The sequence below is a fragment of the Hylaeus volcanicus genome, chromosome 2 (assembly GCF_026283585.1).
Source record: "Hylaeus volcanicus isolate JK05 chromosome 2, UHH_iyHylVolc1.0_haploid, whole genome shotgun sequence".
Classification (NCBI taxonomy): domain Eukaryota; kingdom Metazoa; phylum Arthropoda; class Insecta; order Hymenoptera; family Colletidae; genus Hylaeus; species Hylaeus volcanicus.
In genome coordinates this window covers 22,476,854-22,492,973 of record NC_071977.1, presented here as the reverse complement: position 1 = coordinate 22,492,973, position 16,120 = coordinate 22,476,854, and the positions used below count along the sequence as shown (strand labels likewise).

General features: G+C 41.0%; 2 protein-coding genes across 6 annotated transcripts in view; one reads left to right on the top strand and one right to left on the bottom strand.

Moving 5' to 3' along the window:
* LOC128885019 (E3 ubiquitin-protein ligase MYCBP2) overlaps positions 1–16,120 on the bottom strand; it is a 279,219-nt gene that overhangs the window by 206,988 nt on the left and 56,111 nt on the right. The window lies entirely within an intron of this gene.
* Positions 1–16,120, top strand: part of LOC128885024 (uncharacterized) — a 136,499-nt gene that overhangs the window by 74,613 nt on the left and 45,766 nt on the right. For 2 of the 3 annotated variants that reach the window (XM_054138765.1, XM_054138764.1), the window contains exon 2: positions 3,341–3,601. The gene's annotated coding sequence lies outside the window, so the exon portion shown is untranslated. Of the gene's footprint in view, positions 1–3,340; positions 3,602–5,938; positions 6,001–16,120 lie in introns of those variants that run through there. The other variant, XM_054138766.1, reaches the window with a different exon arrangement.

Genomic DNA, 16,120 nt, shown 5'->3' with positions numbered 1-16,120 from the left:
GAAGTTTGACTAAATTAAATAATAGTTTTGATATTACCAAATGAATTCTTCATTATAAATATGTATATCAATAAGTTTATACATGTATATACTTGTACATATATAATTCAACAGTCTCCTTAAAGGTACAAGTTTCTCTACGATAAATGGACAGTAACATGATCCGGGATCGGATATCTGGATGAGACAATGCTAATGCAACGATCAAACTTTTTTTATTGTTACCGTTTTTGTTGTAAAACTGTTACCGTCATATTCCTGACATTTTTCTGATTAAAATGAGACCAAACACGACGTACTTCGCAACATATTTACTACATATTGTCTCACCGAAATAATCCCGGTGTTGGTCGCCATTTTCGCATATCGCTCCGTCCTCTTTTTCCTGTCCTTCTCTACACTCGAAGTTTGTTGGCAAAACAGAAGATACAGTAACGACTGAAGGAGGCATGCAAAATCGGAGACCCAAAACATTGCACTCGAGGCTTTTATGTGTTTACACTTGACACGAGTCGGGCGTCGAACGTAGAAAAGGACAGATAGTGAAAGAGAAAGAGGTCAGAAACGTATCAATCGATGAGGATCATATTACACCGGTGGTCGGGGCTACTCGGGCGAAACTACGGGCAAAAGAAATATGAATGGGCTGGCAGCGAGGGGATGGGTATCTGAGAGACATACAGAGTATCCCAGCCTAAGCGATACGGAGCTCTAACTCCAAAACTATCGGCCGAATGCAAAATTTCAAATATGGAAATTGCATGGTAAAATGGGCCTCATGTTTCAGCGAGAAGGAATTTTTGTTAACTTTGTTATTTAACGAGATATGATGATCAAGTTTCGTTTTTCAAATGGAACTATATATTTCTTTTTATACCATGCGATATTACTTTTCGAGACGAATTCATTAAGCTTTGATGTATTTACCCGATTTTTATTAGTTTTCAAGCTATAACGCTTCAAAGTTTGTTAATTTTCAAGGAAAGAACTCGGTTCGATGACGGGCGGTCCCATTGATGCAGTAAGCACCATGCGGTTCTTGAAATCGATACGGAGGGTTTCGTTTGGGATTCTAGGCCCAAGGAAGGAAAATGGGAAGAATCCCCGATATTCTGGGACATTATGGAAATATCAAACCTAACATTTAATTTAAACTTTCTTCGATAGACATAGAGGGTACGAATAGTTATGGGACTGTACAGTGGGTGTAGAAAGTATTCGTACACCGATCAATTTCTAAAAAAAACTATGTAAAATTGTAATTTATTAACTTATTTTTTATGAACAATGACATTCTACATATTCTTGGAAATCTCTAGAATAGATAGAGTACAAAAAAATAGCTATTTATGTAAGTTGCGAAATTAACAAGAAAAAAACAATTAATCGATAGAAATATCGAAGCAATAAGTATTCGCACAACTGTTTAATTTTTAAAACTTGATTAAAAAAGAAAAAAGAAATTTACATTAATTTATAAGTATATAATACTTCCTTCGTGGGATTTCCTTTTGATTTCATAATTATTGTAACTTTTCTAAAGATTAAATTAACTAAATTATTAGATATTCGAAGTGGGACGTTCTAAAATTTCTCTATTAGAGTCATTTTTAAAGGCACTTTACTGAAAATTTGATGTTTCCTAATTCGTACGGAGCAATAAAGTAATGTGTGTACGTTACAAACTCTACTGTAAATGGTTCGTCATAAGTAGGCTGCGGATCTTTATGCATTTATAGAAAATTTGAATGTGCAAGAACCTACAAAATGCAAACAATATGCAAGAATAAAAAAAAGATTGAAAGTAAAGTTCATGTTGTAATATTGCATACAAGAACTGTATACAAAAGTTTGAAAACGATCATTTGATCGATCGAGGTAGTTTTAGAGTTAAACCATCACGAGTTGACCATCGAACCTATCCTCCTATCCATAGTAGTAGTGCCTCATGCCCTCGTACACACAGGAAAATCAGTGAAACACAGGATATTTCTGCTGAAATCAATACTGGACGCAGCCCTTCAATTTCTCCCTTAAAAATTCAGATTTCCATGGGTTCTTTGAACCCCGCGATAAAGTGCTATCCACAACGCTCCAGCTCCTCTTCCCATCGAGATAACCCCACACTGAAATTTGTATCGTAGAGAGGAACGTCTCGTGGGATGTTAGTTCGGGCGCGGGCACTCGGTATATCCACAGGATATCTTTCGATCCTGTGTCACACGCGACAGAGCTCCACGCGACCGAGCGCGGGATGAAGGAGAGTGCAATCCCCGTGTATTCGAGAGCACCGAGGCGCGAGCCTCGTTTCCCATGCACTTTGCATCCGCGGTGCATAATTTGTACTGTCCGAGGGACCGCCTCCTATTTCCTATCCTGGCCGATCGATGGACATCATCGACCCCCGCGGTCCACGTTCGCTTTTCAAATACACAAAGCCCCGCTACGCGCACGCCGCTACGCGTACCAATTATACGACCAAGCGGGCGCCGTCCGTGCGCCATCCCGACTTGCGTGTTCGCTGCATAGAGGGAAGATACGTCCGCGATATGAAAATATTTGATTGAACCAATTTTAACAATCTAGCCGCGGCTTATCATCAAGCGGATAGTTATTCATTATTTTGATGGAGCTTCGCTTCGGTTTCGAAAAATCAAAAACAAGGGTATAATGAATATAATGACGAAGATTGGGCAATTTTGTAGTGGAAGTAAGTTAAATTTAGAGGAAATATCAGGTGTAAGGCATTCAGAGTTGAGGAAATTTGGTTTGAAATGAAAATTAGAAACGGGTGGTAGGTTTCAAGGCTTCAAGCTTTTATCTCGGGGAACACCGAGATCGATAGCTTAGCTCGTTTAGTTGTCATCTTGTACTTGAACATATTTTGATGACGTGAGCGATATCTGAGGGATTTACCATACGTGGAAATTGTCAAAATATACATCTATGGAAATAACAGGAGAAAAGTACTAAATTTAAAGAATGACTGGAAATGGTGGATTGGAAATTCGTTTTAAATTTATAAATAAATCTTGTGCTAGTATAGTCATCTAAAGTGCGAATCTTTATGCAAAATAAAATCTTTGTAAATGTACCTACAAAAAGAGAACCTAAATAGGAATTTATTTTACTCTGCAAATATTATAATATGAACTTTACTTTCAATATTCTTTTTGTATTACTGCATACTGTGTGCATTTCGTAATTTATCGCACATTAAAATGTCTTATAAATGCATAAAAGTCCGCTGCCTACTCGTGTCAAAATAATTCAATGTCTTTTTTCGCCCAGATTCCATTAATTCGTGCGACAATTGACGTACGTCTTTGTAATTTTTCAGAAAACGTGCAATTCCCATCGAATCGCAGGGTGATGGAAGAACACAACGAAAATATTTCCCTTGTCCACCGTAGCCGACTGTGACTGGCAGAGTAACGGTTATTGACAACGACAGCGCGGTACACAAACCGTCGAAGCGAATCCGTGGTTTAGGATTCCGCCGAGCGATGGGCTCCCGGATCGATGAAACCGCTCAAAATATGATCGAGTGGACTCGCTGCTGGTCTTTTTAATTCGTCCCCATTCAACGGCGGAAAAAATGGTACGTTAGTGCGACGACTTTCAGCTGAATATGACGCGATCACATGGTCCACGACCGAACGATTCGATGTTGCAAAAATTGCGCGTCGAGTGGCGCGACGGATCAAATTTTTATTTTCTTCGAAATCCTACATGGGGTGGACTTCGTTTATTGCTCGAGGGCCTCGATTATTGCACGAGGTCGTGAGTGATATTGCGTTTCCTCGATTAACACAGCTTTTAGTTTCGATCTTTTGCAATACTCGACGATGTTAACGATGTTAAAGATACTTTAATAGATACAATCATCGTGTAAAAAGATGGCTGTCTGCATCTTCAATCTTGAACGTAAAGATAAATCTGTGATGGTGATCGAGTGCATACGTATCAGCGTCTCGACGCTCGCTCTGATCACCTATGACAGATCTCCTCTCGATGGAAGATGTCGGATTTCTCAGTCGGAGCGATACCATCAATAAATCCTTTCTTCTCCACGTGCGAGTAATAGACACGCATTGTTGTTGAGCCGGTAAAATTTATCGCTGCACACGGGAATCGTATATCTCGAATGGAAATGGTTACAAGGATTTTCCATGCGTGGCTATATTTTCAGTAATAAAGAAATAAAAGAATCCGTGGCGGGCGTTTCAGCGTCGGCCACGCAAAGGCAATAACCATGATAAAAAGGGGATGGTATTACCGGCTCTAAATGAACCACGCTTTCTTTAAAGAGTGTCCCATTAATACCATCCGAAAATATCAAAGGCTTTGGGGAAAGAATCTCTTGCCAAGGGAAAACAAGTGTAAAGGAATTTTTATGTAACTAAATTCTCTTGGGAGCAAATCCAAAAATTTGTTCACGATTTTAGCAACAAATCGTCCAATTATATCGAACCTTTCCTCAAATCTCAGTCGTTTAAATTCATTACGATCGACACGACTGTGTCCATAATGTATCATTTTAATGACCCAAGCACGGATTACCTACGTAATTTATTTGATCAGTGTACGTAACTTTTTCTGCAAATTTGTGCAACACAATGGCGTCCAAAGGCCACGAATGCCCATAAACTACGCTAACGCGATGTTACGCAAACTTCACGGTAAACTCTCGTAGAATTATTACCCTTAAACCCTCTATCGTTGAGGTGGGATGGACGGAAACCACTTTAACTCTCTTCACGATCGCGAAATGATACCCCGTGTCAAAATTATTGCCATCCATCCGACGATATATCCAACGGACCGGATCCTGGTGCACTTGCACTTCGATAAAGTATAGGGCGAGAAAGTGGCCGACCTTAATTGTAAAACGGAAGTCTCGTTATCGATCGACGCCGGGCAACTGTAACCAAGGATTTGCGAGCCCTCGCGACGTTTCGCGTACTTTATCGGCCAGAAGTGCATTTCCGTGCCATTTCGATTCCCCATAAACCGACGCGGGACTAAGTTACTTGGTATGCAACCATAGTTCCCAAAGATCCTGAGGAAATTAAGTTACAGATTGTAAATTTCATATCTTGACTAGATTGTTAGGGTGGAACTCGATGTTAATTATTTTCTTAAGAGGGTTTTCTTTTAATGGCCCTCTTGTAGAGAAGTGGTACCTATGGAAGTATTGTTGAAGACAGGGATAGGTCTTCGAAAATAATTGTGCGTAAAATTGGTAGGTGAGTTTAATGTAGATTTCTTTTTTTGATTGGTTTTTGTATGATGGCCTTTTGAGGAGAAATGGTATCTATGGAAATATTGAAATTGGAGTCTGTTAGTCAAAGAGACTGAGGAAATTAATTTACAAATTGTAAACTTCATATCTTGACTAGATTGTTAGGGTGGAACTCGATGTTGATTATTTTCTTCAGAGGGGTTTCTTATAATGACCCTCTCGAGGAAAAATGGTACCTATGGAAGTATTGTTGAAGACAAGGATAGGTCTTCGAAAATAATTGTGAATAAAACTGGTAGGTGAGTTTAATGTAGATTTCTTTTTGACTGGTTTGTGTACGATGACCTTTTTGAGGAGAAATGGTACCTATGGAAATATTGAAATACTGTAACAAATGAATTAATAACAGGTAATTGGTATTGAATGGCTATGGTATCAATAATAACATGATGGAGGAAAAGTCGAGTGAAACTTGGCAACCATAACGCAATGCTCGGACGGGTGTCTAGTAAAGGTATTATTGACAGAATGATCGAGCGCAAGCTTCTAGTTTACTTCCAAACAAAACGGATATTGCGTGCACCGTTGGCGCGCACTTTTCTTCGGCCAGACGTAGTTTTATCTCGAAACTCGCGGAACTTCTAAACTTATGAGTTTGTTCACAGAACCAAAGGGTAACAGCGCCAGCGATGGCGTCCGTAATTTCCACAGCATCGGAAGGAAATTTCCGTGACATCCAGAACACTGAGAAAACGGTTAGCATTTTGGACAAAATTTCATAACAAAAGGGCGATACTTCCTGTCTTTTATACGTATATTAATCGAAAGAGTTTCCAATGCAAACAACACAAAATTTAAGAAAAAGAAATTGAAATCGTTAGAAAATAGTACGAAATTGTGTATAAAGTCGCACGCGAATATATTAATTTCATTTCATATTTATTTTTGTATGCCGTCACGGTAAGGAAGGTTCAAATTAAGAAATATGAAACTGTTCAAATTGAATTAAAATTTCTAGGGCACGAAAACATTCTTTTTATTAACCAGGTTAAAGTATATTATATCATAATTATTTAATTTTACTTCACCGAGCGTGTCAAATGTTTTCATTTATTGTGAGAGATTACGGGATGGTGAAGTGTAAAAAAACATGGATTTAGGTCAGCACCGGAATTAATCTGTTTTTCAACTGCAAAATTGTAACGTCACCGTTACTACATTTCACCGCGTCAAATTACGATTCTTATAACAAAAATTACATAATCCAGAATCCAAAGATTAAACGAAAATTGTCTTGGATTTTACTCGATCGCAAGCCTCCTAATTAATATCGTTACTGTTAAATAACTCAAGCGTATTTACAAGTGATTAGCTAAACTTTCTCTCGTCGGAGCGAAGAACACCGATCTTCGATCGCGACGAAGGTAACCGTAAATGTTACTAGAAATAAAATTAAGGTTCTCTACTAAATTCAGCTAGAAACAAAATTAAGGTCTTCTACTTCGGAAATACTTGACCTCAGCGGAGTTAACGTAAACTTTAACGCTATCCGCGAAGTTCGACGGAATTAACGAGAGATTGTGCAAACGCGTCTGATTGCTCGATGGAAAGTTCCCCGTTCGAAGTTGCAATGGATAAATATTTTTCGAACCGGCGGAACGGTTTGCGACGTTTAATAATTTAAAGATATGAATGCAATTCTGCATACGGTTTGTGTGCTACTGAACAGAGGCTGGGAATAATTCACAAGTTTAAAATCACTCCAAAGCACTCAATCGTTGGTGCTTGGAGAGGAATAGCAAATCCTCTAGGTGGGTTTAGGTAAATTGCAGCTATAACTGTTTGTGTCACAAAAAAAAAAACAAAGAAAATGGTGGTGGACAGGGGAGTACTCTAAAAATATTTGAGATAACGTCAATGATAAATATGATTAATCATAACTGTTCGTTGTGGATAGAGGTAACTACCCGCAAATAGTCCATGTAATGAATTAAAAATGTGCGAATGCCACGATAACATCAGACGTTCATCCATTCTAATTTAATTTTCATAAATAATATTTTGGTGGCATTTTTAACAGTGATTTCTTTCTTAAGCAATTTTTCAAGCGAAACAACTGGCGAATTTCGCTGCCGTTCACCTAGTATTCATTAAACCTTCGTGCATAATTTCACGTAAACGTTCTCCATCATTTTCTGAGCACTGATATTCATCAATCCGTGCACGAAATTTACGAGAGGGGCCCGCAACGAGGTCGAAAGCGTTCCACGTTAATAATAAATGCTCAATGGCTGGGGAGCAGCAACGGTGTTTGTTAATAAATTCCGTTTAGAAGACGGCACGGTTTACGCTAATAACTCTTCATTTCGCGTGTTTTAGGCGAGTATAAACAACACTAGTCGTGTCTCGCGATGAACCACCTACGAGCATAAAATAATTACCCATTTGGTGGTAGCAAAAAAAGATATTCGAGGGAAGGAGCATAAAAATATCGTGTCGTAAAGTCTCCGCCAGGAAATACGGTCGCAGATTGCGCGATACTCCCGTCCAGATTTATTAGCCATCGATCGATACTCGTTTGGCCGTGCATGATTAAGTTTTTATCGAAATCCGAAGTCCCATGTCACTCATAAATTCGCGCGGACGCGCAACGAAATTCTCGTGGAACGTATTTATGCCATCAGCTGCACGAACAAGGGGTCCACCGACGAGAAAAGGGGAAAGGAAAGCCCGCGTATCCGGGGAGAGGGACGGTAGTAAACGTTGTTTCACGAAATTCCATTCATCGACAGCTTGAAAGCCGATTAAAACGCTGTCTCGTAACACGCGAGCACACCGACATTTAATTATGGAGGGTAGCCGATACGCTCGCACACGTCAGACCTCTCGCATTATTCAACGTATTTACGAATAAATCCGTGAATATGTTTTCGGATGAAGGAACATCCGATAATCCAGCTCTGGGAAAACGCGGGACAGTGTAACGGTGACTCGTTCCAAGCTAAATCGAATACTTTTAAGAGCTATGCTTCCGATTCTATTCTATTCGTTATTGAACGTAGTTGAAGCGTGAATTAAGGAAAAAAGGGATTCAAATAAAATTTACAAAATGGTGAAACGTGCATCTTCGGTTTTTCGAATGAAGGAATTTAAGGAAAAAAGGAGTAAAAGAAAATTGACAAAATGGTGGAGTACCACTTCAAACGTGCATCTACGATTTTTCGTTCAAACTTGGAAACTGCTTGTATATCAAAATGTACCCACGCGGAAGCCAATCTATTCGAGAGGTTCTTGTTCAGTCTCTGATTAATGTTGTTGCCGAAGAATGCGCGCAACATCGACATAGTTCCTAATAATTTCCACCTACCTCTGGCTTGTTCCTTCGCCTCGAAAACTATCCGATACAACGACGGACGATACGTTGGACGTTGATGGAATTCGAAATGGACCACGGAAACAAAAACCGAGATAGTCGGATCGATGGGATGGCGAGAAAGAATGAAATCGAAAGGAGAGGGTGACAAATGCGGGAGAAAGCATACGGAAAGTTGCAGACCTGAGGGAGTCTCTAATTAAAGTCTAATTAAAGTGTGTTGCCCGCGGGGCGACGAACACGCGAGAGTCGAGAGAATGTGGCTGTCTTATAGCAACGCGTATGGTCAAATGGAATGGGACAGAATGTAACGTGTAAGAACGAAAATACAAGCGCTTGGGAAAGCTCGACTAACGCGTACTAACGGTCCCTGTACTATTCAGGATCTTTCGTGGGGTCTGGTAAAACCGAATAGGGGATGACTTGGTATCCAAAAATAATTCCGGAATGCGTGAGAGTCGAGGAAACTCAGGCAGAAATAAATTATTTCTTAATAGTTGGACTTGGTTGTCAAAGGCTCTAGACTTTCTCAGGAATGATGGTTATCAGCTAGACTGCGGATCTTTATGCAAAATAAAATCTTTGTATATGTACCTACAAAAATTGAACCTAAATAGGAATTTATTTTATTCTGCAAATATTATAACATGAACTTTACTTTAAATCTTTACTTTATATTCTTGCGTATTGTTTGCATTTTGTAGTTTCTTGCACATTCAAATTTCCTATAAATGCATAAAGATCCGTAGTCTAGTTATCACCTTTATTATCTTATCATCTCAATTCCAAATGTAATGATAAATGTTAAATACTACACCCAGTGATATGTGTGTATTGTGGAGTTACATATAATAGATACAATCTATGAATATTTATGCTGAGTACACAATATACACTCAAACTACTAGTCCTAACCTTTTTCAATTTTGAACAATATAAGAAATTGAAATGAAATGGGGTCGGGTCAAACGTAGAGGTCTATTTCCGGAAAATAAAAATGATTAAATCAGAATATCCACAGGAGCCATAATAGCATCGATAGTTTTCTCCTAACTGCATATCGAACGGTATTTTCCATGTTTTGGGTAGTTCTACGTCAGTGGATTGCGATATATAAATTGTTCAGATTCTCTAACTGTTGTTTCCCCGATGGAGGAATGCTTTCTTTCTAACAATGAGCTGAAAATGGAGGAAAAGGTAATAGAGAGTTGGAAAAAGGTCGGTATGCCGGATGAGGCAACATTCTGTAGTCCAATGGAGTTAACTTTGCTATTGTGACATGTGATGTGTGTGGTCAAGCGTTACCATACAAACGTACAGGTCCGTCAATCGATACTGCGTGGTTTTGAATCAATTTCGACTTGTTGACAATATGAAACCGCTGTTATTGGTCGAACCAGGTGTAAAAAGACCCAGTGGATTATACCTTTCAGAAACCACCAGAGTTGCCACGATTGTTTTCGATTTCAATGTTTGGAAGTCTCGCGTTCATTATTTGGATTACTTTCTATTGACACGTGGTGACTATTTTTCGCCACAGATCCTTTTCAAAAATGGGTCTTTGAATGGCAGAAACCGTTGTGGTTATTCATCGAACCAGTTTTTTCAGTTATTCTGTAATTCTCTTCCATCCTGTTCGTCTTGTTTTGTCACTGCAGAGTATTTCTGCTGTAGAGGATGATGACACTGGTTCTCCTAACAATAGCAATACAGATTGAAGAATACAGATTGGAGCCTAGGAATCGTATCGGAATAAAAACAGTTGTGTTAAGTGTCTACTTGTAATCTTATCTTTTGGGGTATTTAAACTGCCAAGCTTTCTGTTGTAAGCCCAATCCCTACTCCACGATAGGACTTCCTGAATAGTTGCTCGACGGTATAGCAAAGTACACCCACTTCACCGGGTTTTCTTCGACGATCCCTTCACAGACGTTTACACCTGATGAAAGAGAGTCGCGCGTCCCGCGAAACATATCCGTTGGAAACTCCCGTTCGGCGATAGTTGCTGCGAAATCGCAAAGAACGGAGGTCGGGTATCTAGGGAGGACGTGAAAATCGAGTGGCTCGACACTCTCGAGGGATGAGGATTTCCGTAAAAAGGAGGATTTCCAATATCACGTCGCTCAGGCATCTTTTGGATCGGCGTTAATGGTCTCTTCCACCCGCGCCCCCGCTCGCCTTCAGCCAACCTCGACCACCGGTTGGGATCTCGAGATTCTTTTTATATATATATATATATATTCCCCATCAATCCGAGTCGAAACCTCGCGGGAGAAAGATTGTAATAGCGTCGATGTAATAACGACACACCGGTGTCGCGGAAAGAACACGGGAACTTCCCTTAACGAACGTCGGACGACCGGGGCGACTGCCTTTATCGCGACTAGTATTTCGTTGAAGTGATATTCAACGCCCGCGGGGAGACATTGTAAAAATTCGAGGAACGAATTTATTCAACGTAGCGCGGGAAGGTACGTTTCCGCGATCGAGCGAAAAGCTCCGCCGATTGATTTTTCCTTTTTACGTGCCGCGCGAGTCCCGGTCGCGTCGCGAAGGAGTCGTCTGTATTTTTCGGTGCATCACGAACACGGGGTCCTTTCATTCGAATCGGATACCTTTGGGAGCGGTGGATTGGACTTGGCGGAATTTTGAACGAGTCGTGAACTCGAACGTCCTCGGGGGTAGTTTTTGAACTCGAGCGTTTCATAATTAGTGATTTTAGTGCAGTGTAGTTCATTATTTTTTTTGCTGGCTCGATAGGTATTTTTAACTTGTTTATTCTTGGTTTAAACAACCCTGCTTTGGATGAAGATGGAATGCTTATCCATTGACAAGATTTTTGGTGTAACATAAAAAATCATTTAAAATGAAGAGCAAGCGTGTAGTAAGTAATCACTAGACTGCGGATCTTTATGCAAAATAAAATCTTCGCAAACGTGCCTACAAAAATTGAACCTAAATATGAATTTGTTTTATTCTGAAAATCTTATAACGTGAACTTTCCTTCTATCTTTTTATATTCTTGCATATTTGCATTTTGTAGTTTCATACACATTCAAATTTCCTATAAATACATAAAGATCCGCAGTCTAGTAATCACTATGGATTTTATGCATTTATAGCGCACACTATTATGAAAACACACATGAAGTATACAATGCATATAGAATAATCTACAGTTTTGGTGATCATCTACAGCCTATTAATAGTGTGACTATTTCCATGTAGAATATTGAATTGCTGAAACAGGAGTTCATCTCGAGTCAAGTATCTGTAATTGACTGCACTCGAAAGAGCCTGCACTCGATCTCACGAAAGGAATCTACGAAGCGGTCTTCCAAACGCGAAAAGGTCCCCGACTCCAAGGACCGCGGCCGCACTTTAAAACGAAGGTAAAAATGTCGCGCGTTCGAGCGCAGATATCGAGCCTCGAAGTTTTATCCAACCTTTCAACTCTCGTCGGTTTTTTAAAAGCTCCAACGTTCGCTTCTTGGCGCCACCTCACCCCTTCGAAACAAGTTCCACCGAAGCCTCTTTCCTCGCGGTTTTTTCCATCGTCCCCCCTCGCGAAACACGGTGGCATAAATCGACGAAAATGCATCGCTCGCTTTCAGGCCAGAGCTGGAACATCAAACGTCGTGCTGGACCGCGAGACAAAGATCCCCGTTAAAAACGGGAAAAACGGGATAAACGGGAAAAGCCGAGCCCGTCGGCCAGACTGAAGGACGCACGAACGCTGCGCGAACACGGTAGTGGCGATGCAAAGCTGTAGGGGGTAGCGAAACAGGGAGAGAGAAGAGGGTGGAAAAGTGTCGGTGGGTCATAGCGCGGGAAAATCGATTGTTTTCTGGTCTGGAGGTTAGAGATTCTTATGGAATTGAAATATGGTATCGTTCGTGGAACATTACGGAGATAGGGAGGAGGATTAACCCTTTATAGGGTAGAACTCCTTGAGGATTTTTTCACTTTTTTTGTGGATGAGCGTAGAAACTTAAAAATACAAAATTTCCGCCGCATCCTTAGTGGTAAGAATGAGTACCAGTGACCTATACAAGGTTAAAAGTCATCGTTGTGCTGGTTGAGGGTTGGGTTGGGAAATGTAGAATGTAAAAGATCGTGATTTTTAGCTTAGATTCGCAGGTGTAAATGGCAAAGTTCGACGACGTGTATCTTGTAAATGAATTGAAAGTCATTAATGTGAAGACATAAATCCCCGCTAATTATGGGTGGGCTACAACGTATTTCAATCTCATAAAAATCCGTGAAGTGAATTCTCGATAATGATCGATTTGTCGTGGCCGTTTGGTCCCCAGGACGCGATTGTACACCGACCCGGCGATATTTATTAATGTTTATTCGGTGTATTATCAAGGTGAATTATTTTTCTTATTGACAGTTATGATAGTTAACGTTGAAACGGTTAATATTATAATTCAGAAGACTTTCGTTCTAATCCGAAACATTAACCAACGGCACTTTTCACCACTGCGGAACGATTTAAAAGACTGAAATAATTCAACTTTCAAAAGATCATAAAACCTTCTTCCCCCCGTGTCCAACCATACGCAAACCCTCGTAACATCAAACAGCGGACCGGACCGCGAGACAAAGATCGCGTTAAAACGGAAAAACGGGAAAAGCTGAGCCCGTCGGCCAGACTGAAAGATGCATAAACACCGGAAACAGGGAACGCCAAGGGAGGGGGGAGGGAAACTCGCGCAAAAGCTGCGTGAACCTGGTGGCAAAGCAAAACCGTGGTCGAAAGAGGAAGAGAGAGACGAGACGGGGGTGGTAGAAGTGTCGGCGGTAAGTCTCTCCCTCTGTTCCTTTGCTCGCGGAGCGCAGCTTCACTCCGTCTCCGTTCGTTTTCAAACCTAGTCTCGGTACACGAGGGCGAAGGAGCGCGTTTGCAAATTATGCGCAGTCTGAGGCGACTTAGGGACTTTCAGAGTTTTAATTACTCCGCGCGAGGGCCGTCCTCTCTTTGGGGCTGCGCGTACTCGCTCCAACCCCCCCTGGCATCCACGCTTTCGTAGACTCCTCTCCTCTACGCGCACCTATTTCCCAGCGTACTATTTCAATTCCGCGAAAGAAGAGTTCCGCGCTTTAATGTAAAAGGGAAAAGCTCGATTCCCCGGCTTCCTTCCATCCCGATGCAACCCTTACCCCTCTGCGCGCAGCCACCGGCTACGTTTAACCAGCGCGGTTACCCCGGCCCGATTCCTCGTTACGACGATTGTCGGCCAACAATCGCGGAAAAGATTCCACGACTTTCGAAAGGAAGGTTTCGAGGTTGGCTGAAACCCACCGTGGCGTTCGAGAGCTCGGTAAATAAGACCGATTCGGTGGGTCGAGTGCTTCGACGAAGCGAACGCTGGGAAACAATACGATCTGGAGCCTTTTTCTCTTCTTGCGTCGATAGAATGGCCGAATAGAAACTTCTCGGACGACTTGGGGATGGTTTGCCGAAATTGTACCGCGGGAGATGCTTTATGTCGCGTTTTTTTTTTATTTTATAGGCGTTTGTATAAATATGTTGATGTATATATAAATATATACATGTATAAGCTTATTCGTATACATATTTATAATGAAAAATTCATTTGGTAACAATTTGGTCAAAACTATTGTTTAATTTAGAGTCAATATTCTTCAATAAATATAGAGAGTACGAATATATATGGGACCAACTGTATATGTATAAATAAACGTACCGAATTTCAACGCTTTATATCTAGTAGTTCGCTTGCAAAAAAAAATCATGAGAATTACCTCAAAACTGATACCAAACAAAAAATACTCCCCCGAGTACAACAGTCAAGTATATGAACTAAGTACTCCTTAAAATATACGAACTTGAACTTGAACTACTTATTAATCTAGGCATTTTATTCAATTTCGTTCAAATCGACCAAAGATTTTGCCTTCCGTTCAGATTTGAAAGCAAAGTATAATCCGCTTTATTCCCTATTCTCTGCACGTGCGTGACTTAACATGCGCGCGGCTCGTTAAACAACTAATACGCGACACACATTTTTTACAGGTCACGTTCTCCCTACCCCGTTGTTTCCCTCGTAACGCAGCCCATTAGAAAGAAAGAAAAAAAAAGAACGTTGGGCCACTTACTGGCACGTCAGTATCCTCCTGCAGCGAGGCTGGTGGCACGCCAGACCTCGTGGGTTGCGGCGATAAAGTCAAAAAACCGGTGGAAAGGGTAACAGAAAGCCGCCATACGACGAATAAGAAGTCCCAAAGTCCTGATAGCGATACCGCGACATGCAATGACCACGATTAGGAGTGTCGCACTTCTCCATCGAAAACCGTTTGACACTCTGGAGAAAATGGAGTGGCGGTTCTAATACTCGAATGGACAACTCAATTAGTTCTGAAGGAGATTTAAAACTAAACAGGGCTCAATTTATGCCTCTTATACGTACTACATCTTTGGAAGTAGAAAGTGGAGAGGCAAATCCAATAATTTTCCAATAATTCTCACCATGAATTGCAGCAGAAATGTTATCAATAATCCGATAATTTCGAGAAGAGTCCCGTGTTGGGAAATCTCTGTAAATCAATTTTCCAAATGCGATTCTCAAATGCTAAAACACCGAATAAACATAGTTTCACTTGCGAGCGAAAAAAGAAACTCTGAAACTCCGCTTTAAATTCAACTAGTGTGTTTTTAATTCGGCGAGGAACACGAAGTAACGTGGTAACAAACACTCCCAGCCGTACTATTGCAACGTTAATCCTCCCGCGATATAGTTGATCCTTCTAATCTTTGTACTAAATCCCCTTACGTTAAAATCCTCCTCTCTTATCCCGTGTCGCGCGTGGTACTTTTTCAAATCTGGGTCAAATTAACATTACCGTGCCAGTTACGTGTCGGGTGTTTTCTTCGTCGTTCGAGGTTAACCGAGAACAAAAAAAAACGGAAGTCTTAGAAAGGCGGTTCCTTTGTCGACGTGCTTGTTAGCATAAATTCAACGGTATCCATGCCACTCCGATTCGAATCCTTAATGAACAACCACGTTCGCCAAGCGGGATAATTACACGTCGCGGATAGGGAGAGAGAGAAAAAAAAAGCGTTACCTTCGTACACAACACCTAACGGTAGGGAACACGTACGGCTATCGTTCATGGCAATTTCCACGATCCTGCGTTTCTTGTCGGTGCACGTAAGACACGATCGGAACGATCGGTCGACAGTGATGAATGTCGCGTTACCGGTGGTCCGTCGTTGCAAAAACTCGCTATTATTTTGCCGAAGCATACCTCGATCGGAATTTCAGGCAAATTAACGAACACCGGGGAAAGCTCATGCAAAATGCACGGGACGGTATCATCGACAATCAATTGCCCCACCCCCTCCCCACGACCAATTTAAATTAATGCGAAACGAGCTCTCGTATTACGCGGACTCGTAGCTGCGCGGTTGTGCTCTATAACTTTATTTTTGGTGTATTGAATAACATTTCTTTTGATATTTTTAGGACGGTATT